Below are 23,923 nucleotides of genomic sequence, written 5' to 3' on the forward strand. Positions count from 1 at the left end.
ACGAAGTGCTGGAACACTGCTGGGGCATTACTCAACCCGAATGGCATTACTAGGTACTCGTAATGACCATCCCGAGTATTAAAGGACATTTTCCATTCATCACCACTTCGAATCCTGATGAGATTGTAGGCACCGCGGAGATCTAACTTAGTGAAAATGCGGGCTCCCTTGACTCTGTCAAATAATTCAGTGATGAGCAGTAGTGGATAGCTGTTTTTGACGGTAATATTGTTGAGCCCCCGGTAATCGATGCACGGACGTAATCCTCCATCTTTTTTTTTAACAAAGAAAAAACCCGCTCCGGCGGGCGAAGATGAAGGGCGGATGAATCTTTTCTGTAGATTCTCCCTGATGTATTCACTCATTGCCTCGGTTTCAGGTACAGAAAACGGATAAGTACGTCCTCTAGGTGGCTTCTTACCAGGGATGAGATCGATGGGATAATCCCACTCCCTATGGGGCGGCAGAACATCGGCGGCCTTTTTGCTGAAGACGTCAGAGAAATCTTGGTAGGCCACAGGAAGACTTGACTGAACTTTAACTTCCGAAGACCTCACAGGACGAACTTGGGCTAGGCAGGACTGATGGCAGTGTGAACCCCAAGAAGTCAGTTGTAACGTGGACCAGTCAATCTGCGGATTATGTAGCTGGAGCCAGGGCATACCCAAAACGATCTCCTGGGTTGCCTGAGGGATGACTAGAAACTCAATTAATTCAGAATGCAGGAACCCAACTCCCAGCACCACTGGCTTGGTTTGATGAGAGATGTAACCCTTGGAAATTCGGCTACCATCCACTGCAGTGATATAGGCTGGATATGAGAGTTCGCTGACAGACAGACGGAACTTATCAACTGCAGCTTGAGTAATGAAGTTTCCAGCAGCTCCACAGTCCACTAACGCGGTTACAGACTGGAGTCCAGCCATAGTCTCTAAAGTCACAGGAAGGATAAGGTCTTGGTTTGAAGGAGCTTGTCTAGAAGATCCCAACTTGACTCCTCCTTTACAAGTCAGGATATGGCGTTTCCCGAACGCACTGTACTAGAATTAATTTGGTGACCTGCAGCTGCACAATAAAGACACAGTCTCTCTCGAAGTCTTCTTGACCGCTCCTCAGGGGTTAAGCGGGACCTATTAATTTGCATAGGCTCGTCAGAAGGTGGAGGCTGAAATTGTGTCGGAGGTACCATTCTCGGCTTGCGAGGCTCACTACGAGCACGCTCACTGTTGCATTCGCGAATGCGAGAGTCCAACTTGATACACAAAGAAATTAACTCTGATAATTGCTCAGGAATGTCACGGGTGGCTAGTTCATCTTTAATCCGATCAGAGAGTCCATGCCAGAAGGCTGCTACCAGTGCTTGGTTATTCCATTAAATCTCTGCGGCTAACGTCTGGAACTGGATGACGTATTGACCCATGCTACGGGTACCTTGACGGAGTTGGATAAGATCTGCAGAAGCTGATGTTGCGCGACCTGGTTCATCAAAGATGCGTCTGAAGGTTGACACAAATTCGGTATAGTTATTCATAAGAGGGTCAGCACGTTCCCACAGAGGAGACACCCAACTCAAAGCTGATCCAGAGAGCAGTGATATAATGTAGGCAACCTTGGATCTTGGCGTGGGGAAATTGTGTGATAACAACTCAAACTGGATTTCACATTGATTAAGAAACCCGCGACATAGCTTGGGACTGCCATCATATTTGCTGGGCACGGGCAGGTGCAAGCGTGACACTGGAGTTGATGCGGCCAGTGAAGGAGAACCCGCTGCACTTGCAGGCGCAGGGGTGACTGGAACTGAAGAAACAAGAGCACTAGGCAGAGATTGTTGTAGTGTATCGAGACGGGAGGACATTCCTTGCAGGAACTGGAACATCTGCTGCTGCACAGCCTCTTAACCATCCAAGCGAGAGACCAGATTTTGTAAGGCCCCTGACCCCACATTCTGACCACCATCCGAGTCCATCGGTCCTGTACTTACTGTCAGGTTCTGTTTAGTTTGTGTTCCCGGAGGGGGCGCTAGTGGGTCAGTGGAGGTAGGATGGAAGAAGTGAGGAGGCCGGATTGGATTCCTGCGCATGTGCGCAATGTTGTTTATTAAACAGTAGGCTTAAACAATATGGCAGCAGGAATACTTGATAATAACAGTAACAAATGCAATTGTGAATATGCAACGTGGAAGCTGAGAGTCTATGGCAAAGTCTGTATGGTAAGTTCAATCGATCAGGGGATCGATGTGTCGGTATGGGAACCGATAGTTGTAAGACCGTGGAGCCAGCAGAGATGATGGTGGGAATAGCAAGCCTGGTAGCAATTGCAGGAGACAAGTGTTAAAAGTTCTCAGTGCAGTATGAAATAACACTGGCAGCTTGCAGGCTGATGAACAGGTGTAGATGACGAGATGCACCTGGAGGAGAGTCTCTACTGCAGAGGGCTGGAGCACACTGTAGCTGGTAAAGGTGTGAAGCTTGATCTCAAGTACAAGGGTTGCTGGTGCTTGTAGTTCCACGGTAGTACAGGATCAACTGGAAGGCAAAGCAGGTAAACGGAGGAACTGGAGAACGGAGCCAGAGACACAGGTCATAGGAGTGACACGAAGTCCAGGACAAGGACTGACTCACCCTGCTGCTCCTGATATACCCCCCCGGTCTGTAGGTATTGGTGGGAAGTGAATGAGGAGGTACGGCCAAGCTCCGGATTGGCCGATGCGGCTGTCTGATGGAAACTGTCATGGCGGCGCCCATGCCGTGGCCCGGCGGGAACGCGGCATGCATGCACGCCTGCTGACAAAAGGAGTGTTCCTAGGCCCAAGATGACGTCCAGCGACAAGGCGACCAGTGACAGCGAGACGTAGAGACCCCGGACGAGGACCGCACCGATGGACAGATGTAGCTGTGGTAAGTCGATTCCTGACAATATATATATATATATATATATATATATATATATATACACTTTCCCTATATAACTTGCACACGGTTGCCTGGACCTGATATCCTGCACAAGGTTGCCCAAACCTGTTGTATGGAATGGAGAATTCCAAGCATGCCTACTCCCACCAAAAACTCAATTTGTCTGCAAAATATTCATTGATTTGTTGAACATGTAATATATTGGGTCTGATTCTCTGTTGCATGCTACTGCAACCGCTTTAACATCTTTTACCATAGTCGCATTTTTGACTTTATGCAAATCCTAGTAAAAGCCATCCCCTTTTTCTACCAGCATGTATGATTGGGCAAGGGCTGGAACATCCACTTTGTGCACCTGTAGTCATTAGAAGCATCACTGGGACTTGCACCTGCCCCATGCTAGGTGCAGAACATTAGTGCTGAAATCGCCACTGTGTGTATGTGTGAGGACTTAAACTGCAATCGCATGCGAATGCTGTCCAAGTCCTGGCAGGGGGCGGGAACTGGGCATTAACGCTGCATTTTGTAGGTATCGACATGCTATTCAGGGGGCATGGTCCAGACAATGGAGATGTGTCCGGATTATTTAAAGGGTGGGTATTGGTTGCCACGTGATGTCACATGCATCCGCTGCCTGGTGACTGCCCTCACAGCTAGGCTGCAGAGGCAGGGGGCAACCCTAAACATGCGAACGCTTTGCTGTTTAGTGAAGTGCTCGCAATTTAGTGGGGGGGGGGATTGCGCAGGACCCAGCATGCAGGGCGGCCTTGCTCTGTACTGGGCAGCCCCCGTGTGTTGGTTGAAAGAGTTGTAGTTTTGCTAATTTTCTGAACTCATGCTGAATAAGGCCCCAAGTTCACAAACCCTTCTGTGGCATACATGTGACACTCCCATAATACTCCCATCAGATGTAATATATTTGTGCATCTATTTAGCCACCTCACATTCATCACCCACTAATGGTCAATATATTGTGGAATCAGTACGACTCAATCATTCCTAGTACTCTGTACGTAGGCACTATGAGATGTGAATATACCATGTGACTTTTTAGAGAGTTGGGGGGACATTTATTAAGCAGTGATAAGAACAGAGAAGTGAGCCAGTGGAGAAGTTGCCCATGGCAACCAATCAGCACTGAAGTAACATCTATAATTTGCATACTATAGAATTATACAGAGCTGCAGATTCCTTGATGGGGCAACTTCTCCACTGGCTCATTTCTCCGCTCTTATCACTGCTTAGTATATGTCCCCTTTAGGCACATCTCAGTTGCAAAAAAATCACAAATTTTTTGTACATCAACCCCCTTATCTCAGCTGCTCAGCATATTGTGATAAATAGCTGAAGTCAAGATAACAAAGGTAAATTGTCAATGACTAATTCATTGTCTTTCTGTCCTTGAAATTCAATTGATGCAAACATTTTGTGTAGACTGTATCACAGGTACTTGGGAGCCTATTTATCCATCCATAAAACCTAAAATAACAGTTTTATGGCATATTTAAGTACTGTACCACAGTTATTTATAAAAACTAAAATGCTTCAGATATCGCAGATCTGTACAGCATATTTATACATCAAAGTGAAGACTAAAAGACTGGCTTGTTGTACTCAGAACAGTTTATTGAATGCAATACATTTTGACAAGTAGTTCGTTGAAGGTCCAGTTTCTACCAGCCAAGTACCATGCAGTGGATTAAATGCAGAACTGAAAGGGAAGATGAAAGTGACTAACACTGAGGAACACAGTAAGCCAATGTGAATTTGGATCACTGTGTGGCATAAAGTGAAGTTGGGACATTGTGACATTATGTGAATTGGGGAGCACTGTGTGGCACACTGTACTGAGGGAACTACAGTACAAGATGAAATAACATGAACTAGAGTATCTGTATAGCAAAATGTGATCTAGGAGAACTACGTGGCATAATGTGGACTAGGGGTACTAAAACGTGGCATAAAATGAACTATGGTACTACTACATTGTGGCAAATGAACTGGGGACATAGAGTAGCATAATTTATACTAGGACACCATTATGTGGCATAAAATGAATAATTGCTGTGGAGATAGGTGGCCTCTTCAAAATGTTACTATAGGTTCCACAAAGTTTTAGTTACATCACTGTCAGCAGGAATGGCGAGCTGACAGTGAAATCTTCCCTAACCAGTCCAACAGTTGTATGCCATTGGGTGGGTACTTAGAGCCCCAAGTCTGGCATATTTGAAACTATATATCCTCCAACTTGTATAATTCCCCTGCTGTTGGGTGGGGGTACTATTAACCCTTAATGTGGTATTTAATTGATAAAACCATATTTTTTAAATACCAAATTGATTAGTGCACCACACAAAAAAACAATACATAAAACAGTAAATAAACAATTATGTTTAGAATAAAAAGCAATAGTTAAAAACACACTTAGCATTCTTTTCTTTAAAAACGTTCTCTTCAGCTAGTTAAATGTGTTTCATCCTCCCTGATAACTCACTGGAGATCATAATTTATGGACAATTGAAGATGCAGAAACATCTCAAGAGCAGATCCATAGCAACAATTCTTTAGGGGAATATTAATCCCCAGCTTTATGTAGTGCTAAGTGTACAATAGTAATCAGAAGTTGAGTAGAAGCTGCTAATCATTGAGGGAAAAGGCTGTATAAAGAATTCATAATGGAATTAGCCTGCAGCAAACAAAGACAGACAAAATTAAATCAGCCATCAAATTGCACCAAGGAATTTTAATTTACAGGTTAATGTTAGATTATGTAACTAATCACTGCTAATATTTCCAATGAATGACCAATAAAATTCAGATTTTTTTTTTAGTGTATGTTTTTTAATGGTGTATAACCTGCAAACGTGTTGGCAGCGTGCGCCCATTGTTAAAATACTCGCAATTATAAAGCAAAAGAACAAATCAATACAAAATGGTTAGAAGCAATTAATTAGCATAAAATTCACATTGCTGGTCTGTTCTAAAATACCAATCTGTGCCAAGAAAAAAGTTTATTTGTGTCTAAATGGGTAAAATTATTGTTGCAAGATGTCCATTTCAGAAGATTCGAGGGATGTTTATTTCTCTCATATGGGTAAATTACACTAAATAAGTAGTAACACATTCTAAACCAATTTCATTTTTGTCTTTTATTATTTAAATCAGAGACATTTCGTGTGCTTGGACACATGCAGGAAATATGAACCAATTTTTGATTCTTAACTGCAAATGTCTTAAAATCTAAAAATAAACAAAAGTGTAAACAAATGTAAGTTATTTAAATGAATTCTAGACCCAATAAAATAAATACAAATATACAATTTGGTAAGCACATAAAATAAAGGCCATAATCTGTGCTTACACAAATACAAACTTCACTTGTATGTCATGAAGAGTTTCAGAAACTGGATAATGTTGACATCATCAATATATTTGCAGCATTATAAACAGAAGCTGGAACGAATGTTGGGTTTGTATATGGTCTAATTTATATTGATCTTTTGGATTCTGGCTTTGTCCACATAAATATGTTTCCCTAATATTTTAGCAGAGTTTGTGAGCATATAGAAGTATGGTAAATTATTGCAACTCTTGTTTGTACTCCTTCATCTTTCATTCCTATTAATATGATGCAGATATAGACGCCGATTCCGGGTGTGCTCCAGGGCCCGAGCACCCACGGACACTCAGGAGCACCCACGGAAACCAGTCACGCTGCACCAGTTGCCGCTAGCCGCCGGATCCCCTGCAGTGCATTGAGACGCACTGGGGTCTGTGGAGTTCCGTACAGTGCAGTGTAAAGAAAAACCCACCATAAATGGCGGCCGCCAAGGAGCAGACAGATGCTTGAGGTTACATATGACTTTCTAGCGCCTGTCTCCATGGTGGCGGGCATTTTAGGGGTTTTTTTTACACTGCACTGTATGCAACTCCACAGCCCCCAGTGTGTCTCAATGCACTGTGGGGTTTGCGGTGGCTAGCTGAAGTGGCAAACTATCACCAAGCCCCCCCTCTCCCCCAGGACACAGTGTGTGTGACACCAGGACCCACTGTATGTATGTGTGTGTGACATCAGGCACCCCCTCCCCCAAAACTGTATGTATGTGTGTTACCAGGCCCTTGGGGGAGACCCCCTCCCCCAAGACCCACTGTATGTATGTATGTATGTGTGTGTGACACCAGACCCTCCCTACTATACTTTGTTGGCAACGCACATGAAACCCCTGGCAACATGCTGGAGATCCCTTACAACATGCATGAAACCCCTGACAACATTCATGAAACCGTTGGCAACGAGCATGAGACCCCTGACAACAGGCAGATAATTTAAAAGTAATTAGAAGCCTTACTGTGTTGCATCATTTGTAAGGGGCATTTATTGCTTTATGGAATCATATTTATGAATATTAATATTTAATATATCATATATGGTATTTAATATATGGATATATTTCAATTAATATGCATTTATCATATATATCTGCAAATATATTATGTCAGGCTTACAAACTAATTGGCTGATACATATATGCAGTCCTTATACATATGACTTATGAAGTTATTAAGTTAAGATTCCTTAAAGAGAGTTCAAGCTTGAATATTACCGCTCTTTTTATATGATTCTTTATTTACAGGCAGATCAAATCGTACAGAATAAGATATACACAGTAGTGATATATATACTAATTATAATTATATATGCTTCCTTCGTTACATAACATAAAACAACATGACATAAGTTTCACAAACAGTTTCAATTGCTAACATAAAATGTATACTTGCAAGTTAAAGATTGCCATCCCAAGAATCATTCCTTCTGCATGTTCTCCATGACTTCTCCTCCTGACTGACTTCCTTCCTTCTCCTTCTTCTTCTCCCTCTCCCTCTTCCTTCTAACTCCTAACTACAAGTCTGGTCCTTTTATCTCATATTTTACCAATTCAAACTATCATATTCTCATAGTTTCCAATGGAATAGGTAATTATAGGTTTGTCAGATTCCAAGGTGTAATAAAACAAACATTGAACTGGGCTGTCGTGTCCTGTTCACGGAGGCATGGTGTCATAAAAGTGTGGTGTCCACACTGCCTTAAGCAAGTATAGTATTGTAAAATCTGGAATGTCTTTTCATCCAAAGTTCTGTTGTATTGACAAGTTTTCCTGGGGTCGGTTACACAATGTTTTATCAATGGATGTGATCTCTTTTCATAGTAGTTAATTTATACTCCCTAGCTTTTAACCTTCACTGGACAATAGACAAACCAGTAGATTCTGATCTACTGTAAGCACACCTGTGAATTCCAATGACCAACAGAGCTCTGTCACATACCTATTATCATTTATGGCCTAATACCTTTTCTCTACAATGACTCTTGATCTTACTGTAACCTCTCTGGCCTTATTTATGACTAGAGCAGAATAAACCTGTTCCCTACACTATTTTTTACCATCTTGCTGTAAAACACAAATATACAGTATATCTATATAAACACATACACAAACCTAATCTCTTAAATCAGCTAAACATTACCTCATACATTCAAACTTATTTCATATCTATTCCTTACTATATATATCCAGTATACTGTCCACTATGGTAACATCGCCTATTTATAATGAATTATATTTTGATTCAGACAATATCCATTGCCCTAATATTATACTAAGTGCAGACAATTACCTATAAGGCAACAGTCGCCCCCTTGTGGCCATGAGAAATTCTTTTGATTGGCCACACATTAAACTAGCGTAATTGCTTCCAAATACATTTCAAAATATTCCTTCAAACATAACTTTCGTTGTAACCATAATATATACCATAAGTGTAATAATAATAACCATTATGATTTTAAAAATCTCTAAAAATTCTTAGCTTACCTAACCTTATTCTACTTTTAACTAAAGCAGACAAAACTGAGGTTTTTATTCAGTATTCATGAGGAAAACTAATTTCTACAGACATTTGGAATACCATAGCCCAATTGTAGACCTTTTTTCTGTATCTGGATCAGTACGTTTGGACATTTTTGCTGTTCTTGTATGTAGCAATTTACCGGGATAAGACTGTCATCTGCGTGGTTTGCTTGCAATTGGAGATGCCTTGCGTTTGCATTATGGCCTTGCGTTTGCAACATTTGCACCATTACTAGAAGTAGAATTCTTCGTAGCAGCTGCTCCGAAGCTTGCCATTTCGCTGTTTGAGGCAGAGGGCTGTGTACGTCGAGTGCTGTGTCTTGAACATTCAGTACTTGTGACGACCCTCAGTAATAGTAATAGTCTTTATACAGTCTTTAGCAGTTCTGTTTCCTTTGCGTTTATCCAATGCCGCAGTTGTGACCAGTGTCCATATTGCTTTTGCACAAACAGGTTGTGATTTTGAATAGAACAGGCATATATGAAACAGTCTTTTTTTTTTTCTTTCTTTCTTTCTTTCCTTGCTTGTTAATAGTAGGTCTTAATTGTCTTCGGGCAATAGTACCACAAATGGCTGTGAGTAGTACACCTACTCTGTTCTGTATTTCCTCACTGAATAAATTACCATGCAGTCTTAAATCTCCTTATTCTACCTTGTACCTATTTATACATCTCAATCTTACATAAACTTATACCAGTTTAACCCATATAAAGGCGTTTTCTATCCTACCTATATTTTGACTAATAATTATTTAAAATGCTTTTGATGTGTATATAGTAACATCCTATCAATACAATAAATGAATATAATTTTGCTTCAAACAGATATTAAATATCATTTAGGAATGGCTTTAAATATATCTAATTCCATCCAATATTATTTTATATGCAGCCATGTGCATATACAGTGACCCTGTTATGCTACAAATAATTATCTTAGACTTGTGACAGTCTTTATTAAGAGAATTATTCATCCCACTTAATAATCTCGGCCCAATTTGTTATAACGTGGTATACCATCCTGTATTAGATATTTAATTACTTTTGAAGCTTTTACGAAGGAAGCATAGGTAGTATCTATTGTGTAATATATAAAAAAAACATAAAATATTTACAAGGTATATAATACAATGATATAAAATATATATCAGACAAATGTTTACATATATGTGATTAAGGTATATGAAGGGATGAGACAGTTCTGTATAATCACAGTGATTAGATGTGCTGTACACTGTTGTGGGAGTGTACATGTAGTTTGAAAGACAAGTAATGATTACTTGTGATGAAAGGGTTAATGAAAACCTTCCCCTTTCTTGTGAAACTGGAAAACTCCTTGAGGATTTGTCCATATATCAGTCTTTAGGGATGCTATGTAGATTTTGCTGGATAGCAGCGATGAAAGGGTTAATGAAGACCTTTTCCCTTGTAAATTGGAGTCTTTTTGGAGTCTTGCACCATTCTGTATACAGGTTGCCAGGATTACTATGAATCAAACAAAAATACATACAATGACTATCACAGATATTTATACAGTGATTTAACATAGCTTGCTATGCATTCTGTCCTATCTGCTGCATGTTATCAGGTACAGAATTTACAAATGTGTCTTTTAACGATTGAATAACAAACAAACAATTGTTTCTGGCCTGTGCCAATCTTTCCTGTCACATTGTGTGTCAATGACAGCACAATTGTCGCTGCAGATATGATGCAGGTTTAATTTGGAAACTGTGGCTGTTTGAACATCAAAGCAAACAATGGCTTCATTGGATCTAACAAGTAAAGGAATGATACTACCGTATTCACTTGTGACCATACTCCCTTGTGATGCAGCCTGGTCCCAGACTGTCTTTAACCATAGCGTTTGCTGCTTGGTGTGGCTCCTTAGTTTGGAAGAATCTTGGAGCTTCTGAAAAAACCTACTTTTGTGGGGAGAGAAACTTGTTAAACTTTGCCAAATATGTATTGCAGGTCCCAGGGCTTTCTGTCTTTCCACACCTGTAATAAAATGGTTATGGCACCAGGGCATAAAAACATTTTCATCCTGGTGATCCTTTTTGTCATTGTTAATTGGTGTGTGGTTTGCAGAATGACACTCTGCATGTGGTCTCTCTGAGAGCATGCAAACATTTGCACCATCACTAGAAGTCTCTGAGTGCTCTGTGGGGGTTACATAAGTTTGGGAACTTTGTTTGTAAACATGCATTCCTGAATTAATTTCATGGATTTTCCCTTTAAACATGTTTCCAGGTGAATACATTTCAAGGTTTGCAACTCTGGTTGCCATGGGAGTTTTCACCATGGGGAACTTCCCCACCCCTGTGTGCACTGTACTGCTGCTATCAGTGTTTAAATCTGCTGACAATTCACCTTTGCCTAAGGGCATAACAAATTCTTCATTTACATTGGGAACTCTGAGAGTGTATTCAGCAGAATACTCATAATCTGAGTTACAATGATCTTCCCCCTTACTAGACACAGTATAGGGGACATCTCCTATTGCTGCTACCTCCTTTACATTAATGTGCTGTCTGATGATAGACACATCCGGCACATTGCTACTTTCTTCCTTTACCACAGAGGCTGTTCTGCTGGTGGTCTGTGTGACCATAGCAGACTCCATGCGCTGCACATTGATGCAGTCCTGCAACATGTAACTTTCCTTAATTTTAGGATCTTGACTGATTAAGTCATTTCTGACTCCTGTAGACTCTGTGTACAGAGTTTCACATACCTCAACACTATTCCTGTTTGGTGTTTCTATCTCAGCTTGCTTGCTGGATGTTATCTCTTCATCAGAGATCTTGACAATTTGATTACAAACTGTCAGGCTTTTCGCTTCTGCCCCAAACTTTTTCTGTTTATTTTTCTGTTTAAGGGACTTAAATAACGAATGCATTTTTGCATTAATGGTCAGGCACGCCTTACGAAGACGTGAACCTGATTCTTCTTTACATTTCTGTTTGGCTTCTAGAGCCGCAGTTCTGCGCATTTTTCTAAATGCTACAGAAAACTTTTGCATTTTTAACATTTCAATGCTAAATTTATATATTCTTTGTTTTTAGTACTGAAGGTATCCTCTCCTTAAGATTGACCGGTGTCTTAAGGTTAAACTCTAATACCTGGTACATTTATACATTTATTTGGAAATACTCTTTTCCACTGTGCACATTTTCTATTCTAGGCCTTTAAATTCTTTATTCTCATTTGTAACCTATTCCACTGTGATCTTGTATTTTGCCAGCAGGCTTATAGCCTTTGGTGCTGCTTCCTAATAGATATTATGTTAGTTAAAATAACGTATATTGCACTAACACATTTATCCTAGGTTATACAGAATACAAAATTGACATTACACAATGGTAATAAATTTTCATAGATACATCCCCACCGTGATTCTGCAGATTTGGTAGCCAGCTTATAGCATTTGCTACTCCTCATAAATATTATAAATCAGATAATCAGATTCAGTAATAACAAGTCCAATTCGTGGTCGCCAATATTGCTTTATGGAATCATATTTATGAATATTAATATTTAATATATCATATATGGTATTTAATATATGGATATATTTCAATTAATATGCATTTATCATATATATCTGCAAATATATTATGTCAGGCTTACAAACTAATTGGCTGATACATATATGCAGTCCTTATACATATGACTTATGAAGTTATTAAGTTAAGATTCCTTAAAGAGAGTTCAAGCTTGAATATTACCGCTCTTTTTATATGATTCTTTATTTACAGGCAGATCAAATCGTACAGAATAAGATATACACAGTAGTGATATATATACTAATTATAATTATATATGCTTCCTTCGTTACATAACATAAAACAACATGACATAAGTTTCACAAACAGTTTCAATTGCTAACATAAAATGTATACTTGCAAGTTAAAGATTGCCATCCCAAGAATCATTCCTTCTGCATGTTCTCCATGACTTCTCCTCCTGACTGACTTCCTTCCTTCTCCTTCTTCTTCTCCCTCTCCCTCTTCCTTCTAACTCCTAACTACAAGTCTGGTCCTTTTATCTCATATTTTACCAATTCAAACTATCATATTCTCATAGTTTCCAATGGAATAGGTAATTATAGGTTTGTCAGATTCCAAGGTGTAATAAAACAAACATTGAACTGGGCTGTCGTGTCCTGTTCACGGAGGCATGGTGTCATAAAAGTGTGGTGTCCACACTGCCTTAAGCAAGTATAGTATTGTAAAATCTGGAATGTCTTTTCATCCAAAGTTCTGTTGTATTGACAAGTTTTCCTGGGGTCGGTTACACAATGTTTTATCAATGGATGTGATCTCTTTTCATAGTAGTTAATTTATACTCCCTAGCTTTTAACCTTCACTGGACAATAGACAAACCAGTAGATTCTGATCTACTGTAAGCACACCTGTGAATTCCAATGACCAACAGAGCTCTGTCACATACCTATTATCATTTATGGCCTAATACCTTTTCTCTACAATGACTCTTGATCTTACTGTAACCTCTCTGGCCTTATTTATGACTAGAGCAGAATAAACCTGTTCCCTACACTATTTTTTACCATCTTGCTGTAAAACACAAATATACAGTATATCTATATAAACACATACACAAACCTAATCTCTTAAATCAGCTAAACATTACCTCATACATTCAAACTTATTTCATATCTATTCCTTACTATATATATCCAGTATACTGTCCACTATGGTAACATCGCCTATTTATAATGAATTATATTTTGATTCAGACAATATCCATTGCCCTAATATTATACTAAGTGCAGACAATTACCTATAAGGCAACACATTATTGTGTGTGGGGCATAAAATGGTGTCAGGGTCATAACTGTGTGGCATAACGTATAATGGGCATTATGGTGTGTGGCATATTGCGTGATGGCTATTATGGTGTGTGGCATAATGTGTAATAGACATTATGGTGTGTGGTATAATGTGTAATAGGCATTACATTGTGTGGCATAATGTGTAATAGGCATTACGGTGTGTGGCATAATGTGTAATGGGCCTTAAGGTGTGTTGCATAATGTGTAATAGGCATTACGATTACGGTGTGTGGCATTATGTGTAATGGGCCTTAAGGTGTGTTGCATAATGTGTAATGTGCATTAGTCATTGCCATGGCCGCTCGTTCATTCCCTCTGCCACCTCCCTTTGAGCACCCACCAGTAATAAATCGGCACCTATGGATGCAGACACCATTTGCTGTGTGCTGGGAAGCCAAATACAGTACATGCATGAATATAGTTGTATTTTCCTTTTAAAGCCCATAGAAGTGTATAAGGAAGGATTGAGATGCAATTTGTGTTTTGTAGTCTTCTAACACACTATCAATAAACACATGGGTGGTGCCACTCCCTGATGCCGCCACCAAATGGTCCCTGAGTGTAAATCCCTTTGCTAATAAATATTCTCTGTAACCACCATCACATACACAGTGCTACTTACTTACGCGCAAGCGCAGTCGACCGATAATCCCTTCACTACGTAAAAATTAGACTAGCGTACATCTCTAAATGGGGCACATTGTTAGCATAGAAGTTTGTTACACTATGATGATGTCTAGGCGTGTGAGTGGTTATATAGTATTGATGCAGTCTTATACTTTAGTAATTTGTCAACATTATCCACAAATTACCTAATTATATACATACTTGCAAGACAAACTAAATTGTCTTGTTAGACAGACAATGGCTTAATTTAGTAATGTGCCACAGGTGGCCCCTTAAGCAGTCCCGAAACAGAGCACCATTGCACCCTATGCTGCACCCACCTCTGCACAGTGCTCAAGTCGTCATATCTAATTGCCTAACGTCACTTCGATGGCACTCACTAGCTGCTGATCAGAGCATCTTACAGATGCTCCAAGGTGCATGTTACACTCCGGACTTTTAAAAGTACTTTCTTACCTATGCAATGTCTGGCTTGTCTGGCGCAAAGGTCCATGTGCGCTGTATCAACACATCGCTCACAGAGGTCCGCCAGCACTGATCCAGCATGAAATCTCCTGAAGTGGCTGCTGCTTCTGTGCAAAGTACTTATCTGTGCTGTCTTCCATTATTTCAATGTTTATTTCTCATTGTGCTCACTTCCTGCTGTTTAGGCCTAGTCAGAGTTTCCCTCCAAGTCCAGACATGGGCGCTGGATTCCATCAGCTGATCCTCCATTGTCCAATCCTGGAGCTTCTTTCGTCAGCTGACTGCAACTTCCAATTAATCCACACTGCAAGGTATAAAGGTAACTTCATGGGATTACCAATTCATCAGTACAACAGTCTCTATCCAGGAAGTAACAGCTCTGTGCTGAGCTCCTTCATGCCAGTGACTTTGTATGATCCAGTCCATTCCGGTTCTATTCCAGATACAATTGTTACTTGAACTTTGGCTCTCTTTAATATTACCAGAGTTAAGATTCCAGCTCAGGCCTGGTGAGCACTCCAGTCCGTTCCGGTTCCATTCCGGAAGCTATTGCCATTTGAACTGTGTCTTTCTTCAATGCTATCAGTGTTAAAATTCCGGATTAAGCCCGGTCAGCACTCCAGTCTGTTCCGGTTGCATTCTGGATGCTATTTCTATTTGAACCGTGTCTTTCTTAAATACTGCCAGTGTCAAGATTCTGGATCAAGCCCGGTCAGCACTCCAGTCCGTTCCAGTTCCATTCTGGATGCTGTTGTTATTTGTGCTGTCTTTCTTTAATACTGCCAGTGTCAAGATTTCGGATCAAGCCCGGTCAGCACTCCAGTTTGTTCCAGTTTCATTTCGGATATTATTGTTATTTGAACTTTGTTTTTTTTTTCAATCCAATCTGGTTACATTCCACTCATCATTTCTGTGGCTAACCTGGTATATTTTGTCAGCGTATAGTATCTACAGTTAATCATGGATGTTGTTCTTTAATAAAAGCTTAATTTATTATTATATCTACTTCTGGTCTTGTCACTGCTAGAACACCAATGATTGAAGTACATGCACCATACCTCGTTAAAGCCTCCTCAATTCATTTATACTCCCTCTGTGTCAGCTCCATCCACAAACGGCTGTCCAAGCCAAACCCAACCCTCAGGCATGACATGGTAGAACAGCTACGATGGCACATAGGAAGATGACATAGCGTCTCTCCCCACACAGTGCTGGAGCAGTGAGATGGAGCAGGCCACAGATGGCAGCCAAGGGCAGGTATGGCTGATACCACCCAAGACAATCCCGTCCTGTGTAGCTGCACTGGCTGCACACCCCTCCTATGGCCCAGTCCTGAATGCGTCCCTCCAAGCCTTCACATGCTGTTGTCGTCTGCTTCCTTCTTTATTGTCAGATCTGTTTGTAATAGCTTGTAAAACTTGTTTAAAATGTCCATTACAGATAGGTGTCTCTTTCATTGATTAAATATGTTGTTTTTGCCTATTGCTGAGATTAAGGGTAATGTGCAACCATTTTATAGGTTAGACAACCACACATGCCATTTGCTGGCTTAATTAGAATAGATTTCCATAACATACGACAACCACGTTTGCAAAAGGTATTTTATACAGTGAGTTTTACTTGTGTGAAGAATTCAGGGATGAGAGGAAATACCCGCCCTTATGTTTCTTCATGTGTTTCATTTGGCTCTAAACAATGTGGCAAAGTCTCATTTTGTTATAATCTAAATGTTCTTTTTATGGGTGCAGCAGCCTTATGCCTAATTGTTAGCAATGGAGTTTGTTACTTTTGACAGACTAATTTTAAAATGCACCTTACAAAAAAACATTATAGTGTCAATTGCACTACCCTTCAGCAATCCTGTAATAACTTTATTCAACCATTTCTAATTATAATTATATTTTCCGTTCCTTTTAGCTATAGAAACTCTTTATCAATCAGAGCACAAGACAGAAAATTACTTTATTACAGCTACAGCTCGTTAGTCTGAGTGCTCTTAATGAAGCAGTCTCATAATCAGATGAAAATCATGCCGAAGAAAACTTGCATCATTAGTCTAGGCCTTAATTACCAAGAAATATAGTCTCTAACAATGATACTCCATTTCATGATACGGTGCATGCACCTTCAACATTAGTTGCAATTAATAATTTTACAGACTGCCTTGAATTCTTTTCTATTTATTCATAACAATGTAGTGGAAAAATTCCAAATTTAATTGAGCAGCTCAGATTGCACTTTCCTTCAGATTAAAATGTCAAAAGGCTAATATTCTCCTTTACGATAATTCATCATCTTAATTATGCATCACGTGTAGAAGAATTTGTTTCCATTTTTTGCTTTTTGAAGCATATCTTTTATTGAGGTGTATATGAGGTTGTCAGATCAGCTATATAAATATGGACATATATGAAATATACATGGTGCATACATACTTTGCTGCATAACTTCCACAAAATACAAATAAATAATGAATATTAACAAGGTGCAATCTGGTGTTCCCTCAAATCCGAAAGCCTCCTGATTCAGCAAGGCTGTCTTAGCTCCTGGGAGGTGCGACCTTTGCCACGTTGCAGGGCACATTTGTGGAGTATTTGTCATGGGGGAAGCTGTCTTCAGCTTGTGGGATGCCTGGAAGGGAATCTCGCTGCCTTGGGTGGTGACTCACAGCTTTCTGCTCCAGCATTCTCATCTGTGATGTTACAATGTCAAGTGCACTGGGGTTGGAGGGGATGATGCAGAATTACCATGGTATGGGACTGCTGCATACAAAAGGTTGGTTGTATGAGTAAGACTTCATAAAGGAGGAGACTTTACAGCAGTGTCTACCGTGATACAGGGGTAATCTCTCTGTTTAATGAAGGAAGGTAAATAGGTAATTGGGGACTGATGCAAAGTTGAACATATGCATGGAAATAATCTGAGGGGTTGGCTACGAAATCCTAGTAGTCACACTTCCAATGATTATGATGCCAACAGCAGTATTCCGATGGTCAAAATCCCAACAGATCCCGGTAAGTATTTTAAGCCAACCCATAATCAACCCCTCCTGAAGCCTAAGCCTAACTGTCTCCTCCCACAGCTTAACCCTAACCATCCCCTCCTGCAGCCTAACCATAACCCACCCCCACAGCCTAACCCTAACCCCCCCACAGCATAACCCTAACCCCACACACACACACACACACACACACACACACACACACACACACAGCAGCCTAACTCAAACCCTACTACTTACAGCTGAGATCCATTGGTATTATGACTGTCAGGGTCCCGACTGCCAAGATCCTGACCGCATCCTGATCTGAGATTACAATGCATGTGATACTAGCTGTTGCTTTATGTGAGCCCTCCATTTCCGAGAGCAGAAGGAACCCCCTAAGGTTTCTATGAGGGCTGCTAGGCTCTCTGATTTACCAAGCTTCACATTCTGGAGTTTGGCCCTGACAGGTAATGCCACATGAAGATGGCATTAGCACATTGTAGCCTATGGGCTTAATTTGCAACATTTACAAGGAGAGGGATCATTACTCTGCTTCCCCTCATATCACAATGTGAACTGCTAGCCTGTAAATATATAACCTTCCCCTTATTGTCCTAAAATAACAAGCTGAGTATTAATACAGTAATCGGCTTACACTATTAATCACAGGCCAAAAAAATCCCTATATCCATAAAAAAAACATATAACACCCATGTTTCCATATTTACAGAACCTCCTTACTCAATATGCCCCACAACCAGTGGTGGTCATTACAGGGGTTCTGATGCGACAGCTTCCTCATTAAAACCAGTGATAGCTACTGTAGTTACTGTTGGAAATTATGTGTGTGCCGGTGTTGATATACTATAGTTATATATGCACACACCAATGGGTGACTCAAAACAAAAACAGCCCAGTTACCTAACCATAGTTGTAGGTTTACTGATAGATAGCAGGTACAGCCATACTCACTGTTAAATGGTCACTGGCGATGGGGTGGAACATGAGTGGAGTGGGGTTCCATAAAGCTCACATGCCATTGAGTGTTTGCAGCAAAAGGGTAGCGGTGCAGTACAGCTGGAATACGTTGAGGATTGTAGGTAATCACAGGTCTCTCAGTAGCTAAACAGGAAACTACTGTCTACCACCATATCACACTACACCATCAAGAAACAAGATGGCCCCTGCACATGTCAAGTAATGATCTCAGTGGCCATCTTAGAGAGGACATGAGACCTCTCTGGAGGACAGGAAGACTGGAATCTGTGCAGTAGCACACTCATCCTTCATACTCTATTCATTGAATTACAGTAGCAGAATGTCACACAACCAATATACAAATGAACTCTCGCACCAGTTCAGATGACTTCAGGCTAACCATCCCTGGACTTTTGCTTCTGCTGGTACACTATCTGGGTTCAGCTATCAGGAGATTAGATCTAGTCCCAACAGAGGCACAATACTTTCCAGTAATTGTAGGGTTAATCCAAAAGCAGGTTATTCACAATAAGGATACAGACAATATCAGGTTTTCAAGCAATCCTAAGTCTGGCAACAGGACTTCCACAAAAAACACAAAGGTAATATCAAGAAAGAATCTAAGCTCTGGCAACAGGTTATTCACAAAAGGACAAAGGCAATATCAGGGGGTTTATTTCCAAATCTTCAGGTTATAAAAGGGCAATGCTTTTACTAGTGAGACTTCGCTAGTAAAAGCATTACCCATTTAAATATTCACCATAAACACAATCAGAAGCGACAGGTTTGACAACCCAATGCTTTGGAAATAAACCCAAGGTCTTCAAACACTCTGAGGTCTGGCAACAGGTTATTCACAAAAGGATACTTTCAGGCAAAGCACAGGAGCTAATGATCAAGGTGTCTGAATGTAGGCTAATCACTTTGATGCTATATTTTGTAAGTGTTCACATTACCCTACTTATACACATGTATAATATTGTAATGAAGTGTTAGAGAGGTTTTCACGCACAGTGAATGTGCAGTATTCCAATAATCATCCAATTTGCATTTTTGGAATATATTGATCGAAGCTGAATGAGGGTTTTTATACAGTAAGCTTTTTAAATAGGCTTTTCTAACTACAGTATCTTTAGCCAAGCTCTGTATGTTTTTTGTTTTAAGTAATAAATGATAAAGTACCATTTTCAATATAAAATTTGATTAAATGCAAACACAAATACAATTCCACAAATTAAAATGAAATAGCATTAAACTATCATATTACTTTAAATAAAAAATGAAGTAAAATGATGAAGTTTATGTTGCTTTCCCAACAAAAATGAAATATGAACTATTTCTAACTGTAGTCCAAATTGAAATGTAATTAAATAATGTAAAAAGACAGTTACAGCTTCTCTGTATACACCATCAACGTTATTGATCTAAGTACAGTTAGTTAAAGAGGTAGATTCATTCAGCCAATGAACAGCAGCTAAATTATGCCATTGATAATAATCATCATTGCGTATCCAGACTTCTAGCATAAAGATACGCCTCCATATAGGCATATCTGCGTCTTTGTCCTGGTCTGCTAGAGTTACATTTGCATGACCACACCCATACTGAGCCTACACTTACCCGCCCCTTCCCTCACACATGCTCTCTCCAGACATACCTAGTCATAAGTGGAAAATCTGGAAACTTCATTGACTTTCATTTCAAATGAAATTTTAAATGGCCAAAAATATTCTACAAATTCTGAACTGTGCCAAACTGCTTGATTTATCTTTAATCTTAATCTTTAATACTCATAAAACAATGTTACGTTGTCAGACTCAGCTGCTCTGAAATGAATATATTTCAGACTTCCTTTCTGAGAAATATGTTACTACTAACATATCTTGAAGTTAAATTTAAAAGCTAAATCATATTTTATTCTTTCACAAATAAACAAATGTCTACGTTGGAAAGCTTTTAAGGCATATGTCTTGATATCAAAGTAATGTTATATTTCAGTAAAATTATTCTTAAAATGTAACCAAGCATTATAAGAAGAGCTGCCATCTTATGATTGGAAAAAGGTGTAGTTGTTCTGTGAACTACACATTTGATTAAGATCTAAACTCTTATCTGAACCATGAACTTTTAAAAGGGAAAGTATAAATGTGATTTCTTTGTTCTAAATTCCATTTCTGAAATAATGCAGTGCAAATGTGCAGGCCCAGTTAATGATTGGGTAACATACATCTTTAAAGTAATTCTAAGTTGTGTAGAAAATGCCTTTAAAAGATCAAAATAATTACATTATAGATCAGCTGACTCTTGTAAATGTGGAATTTCAGAGTCGTAAACTTTGTTCTAAATTTTAATTTTGGACCATTATTTACTGTTGTAAACTTAAGATGGAATATGAGACAAGAACATCAGTAAAATGTGCATGATAATTTAATACTTAATGACCAAAAGGGATTATATGGCAAAATGTTAGTTTAAGGGGACATACAGTACAGACGTCTGTCAGCCTGTGTTTGCTCATCACATCAGTTTTTTATTTGACTACAGTTGAAAGTAGCGGATGACATCTGAGACGGTTGCATTGCCAAATGCAAGGGATGTTCAGATGTACAGTATGTTCTGGGACCCTCATGGAGAATGCAGATTTGAATTGTAACATCAGCCATAGAGAACATTTCCTTTAACACAACAAAAGCCAGGCTGCATATGGGGCTCATTCCGAGTTGACCGCTAGCTGTCGTTGTTCGCAGCGCAGCAATCAGGCTTAAAATCAGTATTTCTGCGCATGCATATGCACAGCAATGCGCACGCGCGACATACGAGTACAAAGCCCATTGTGGTTGTGCACAGGTTCTAGCGAAGTTTTCAGTTGCACTGACGACCGCAAGAAGATTGACAGGAAGGGGGCGTTTCTAAGTTTCAACTGACCGTTTTCAGGGAGTGTTTGCAAAAACGCAGGCGTGTCTGAAAAAATGCAGGCGTGGCTGGGCGTTCGCTGGGCGGGTGTATGACATCAAATCCAGACACGAATAGGCTGAAGGGATCACAAGCGCTGAGTAGGTTCAGTGCTACTCAGAAACTGCACAAACTGTTTTTGCAGAACTTGGCTGCACATGCATTCGCACTTCTGCTAAGCTATAATACACTCCCCAGTGGGCGGCGGTATAGCGTTTGCACGGCTGCTAAAACTAGACAGCGAGCGATCAACTCGGAATGAGGGCATATCTTCCTTCATGTCTAGCATTTCCCTAAGAGTGCAGTATGCTCACTATGGGGCAGATGTACCAAGCCTTGCACAGAGATAAAGTGGGGAGATATATAGGCCCTCATTCCGAGTTGATCGGTCGCAAGGCGATTTTAGCAGAGTTGCTCACGCTAAGCCGCCGCCTACTGGGAGTGTATCTTAGCATCTTAAAATTGCGAACGATGTATTCGCAATATTGCGATTACAAACTACTTAGCAGTTTCAGAGTAGCTCCACACTTACTCGGCATCTGCGATCAGTTCAGTGCTTGTCGTTCCTGGTTTGACGTCACAAACACACCCAGCGTTCGCCCAGACACTCCTCCGTTTCCCCGGCCACTCCTGCGTTTTTTCCGGAAACGGTAGCGTTTTTTCCCGCACGCCCATAAAACGTCCTGTTTCCGCCCAGTAACACCCATTTCCTGTCAATCACACTACGATCGCCGGAGCGATGAAAAAGCAGTGAGTAAAAATACTATCTCCATTGTAAAATTACTTGGCGCAGTCGCAGTGCGAATATTGCGCATGCGTACTAAGCGGAATTTCACTGCGATGCGATGAAAAATACCGAGCGAACGACTCGGAATGAGGGCCATAGTGCCAACCAATCAGATCCTAGATGTCATTTTCCAAACACAGCCTGTAACAAGGCAGTTAGGAGCTGATTGGCTGGTATTTTATCTTTCTCCACTGTATCACTCTCCTAAGGTTTAGTACATATCCCACTATTACTGATGCCTCCCAGAGTATTAACTGAGTTTTAGGTGTTTATTATTTAGGGATAGACTGTAGAAAAATGTAGTTGGAGAAAGAGACAATGTCAGGCACAGCAGGGGAGGATCAGAGAGAGTTGTCTATAACTAAAGTAGAGTTAGGCATCAGAACATACTGTATATGGTACAAGGACATATAAGGTGCAAGGTCAGGGTAAGAATCAAGGATCAACGGTCAGGAACAAAAGGGTCAGGGCCGGTGGATTTCAAGTGATCTAAAAGCTTCCGGCTAAGTTACTATAGAGTAGCCTACAGCAAAAAGTCAGCTACTATAATAGAATACTACATTTGATCCTATAAGTTGTAATGAGTATCTATATTTAAGGTTTTTCACTTTTTCAAGATATCACACAACCCAAGGTCACACTTAACATATTTTTCCATAAAAGCCTTATGATATTTATTTTTGAATGTCAGGTACAGTATACTGTATTTGATACAAAACTTTTGCCTACTCTCGAATCCTGTTAATCTTAGTTTATCAGAAATCTTTTTCAAGGAAAATAAGCAATACAAGTAAGAGATTTACAGAGACAAAAACCATGTCAGTTCTGGGAAATCTGCAGCAACCACAGTGTTGCATATATTAGCAGATTCTTGATTGAGTTGTAAATTAACCTCTCTCTGAAGGTGACCATACACAATTAGATGTGGATGTTTGGTAACATTTTCCGCCATTCATTACCATCCACAATTAAAATGAACTTGAAACCACAACTGAAACAGACGCTTTAAGTTTGTCAGTTTAAGCCATTGTACAATGGCCATGGTGATGTCAATATGTCTATGTGAACTTGCTTCCTTCCCTTATAATTGTGTATATTTTGTTTAAGATGGCTATTACTCTGGACTTACACTAAAATGTTGTTATATGAGGCATTACAGGGTACAATGTTAATGGTTTCTCACTGATTTGTCAGATCTACAGTTTAATTCAATAGAGCCATACTGTTCTACAAGACAAAACATCAACTACAGTATTCATTTGCTAAGTGTAATGTGTCAGAGCTTGTCCAACCCAACGTCTGGGTCATTTCTTACTGGTTGTTTTTATGGAGCTGTATCCTATATTTGTGTATAGGAAAGCTGGACAGCTAAGTGTTGCATTCATCTGTGCACTTGAGAAATGTGTTAAAGAAACAAATAAGAATAAAGTAACCTGAAGCAAG

The sequence above is a fragment of the Pseudophryne corroboree genome, chromosome 4 (genome assembly GCF_028390025.1).
Source record: "Pseudophryne corroboree isolate aPseCor3 chromosome 4, aPseCor3.hap2, whole genome shotgun sequence".
Lineage (NCBI taxonomy): Eukaryota > Metazoa > Chordata > Amphibia > Anura > Myobatrachidae > Pseudophryne > Pseudophryne corroboree.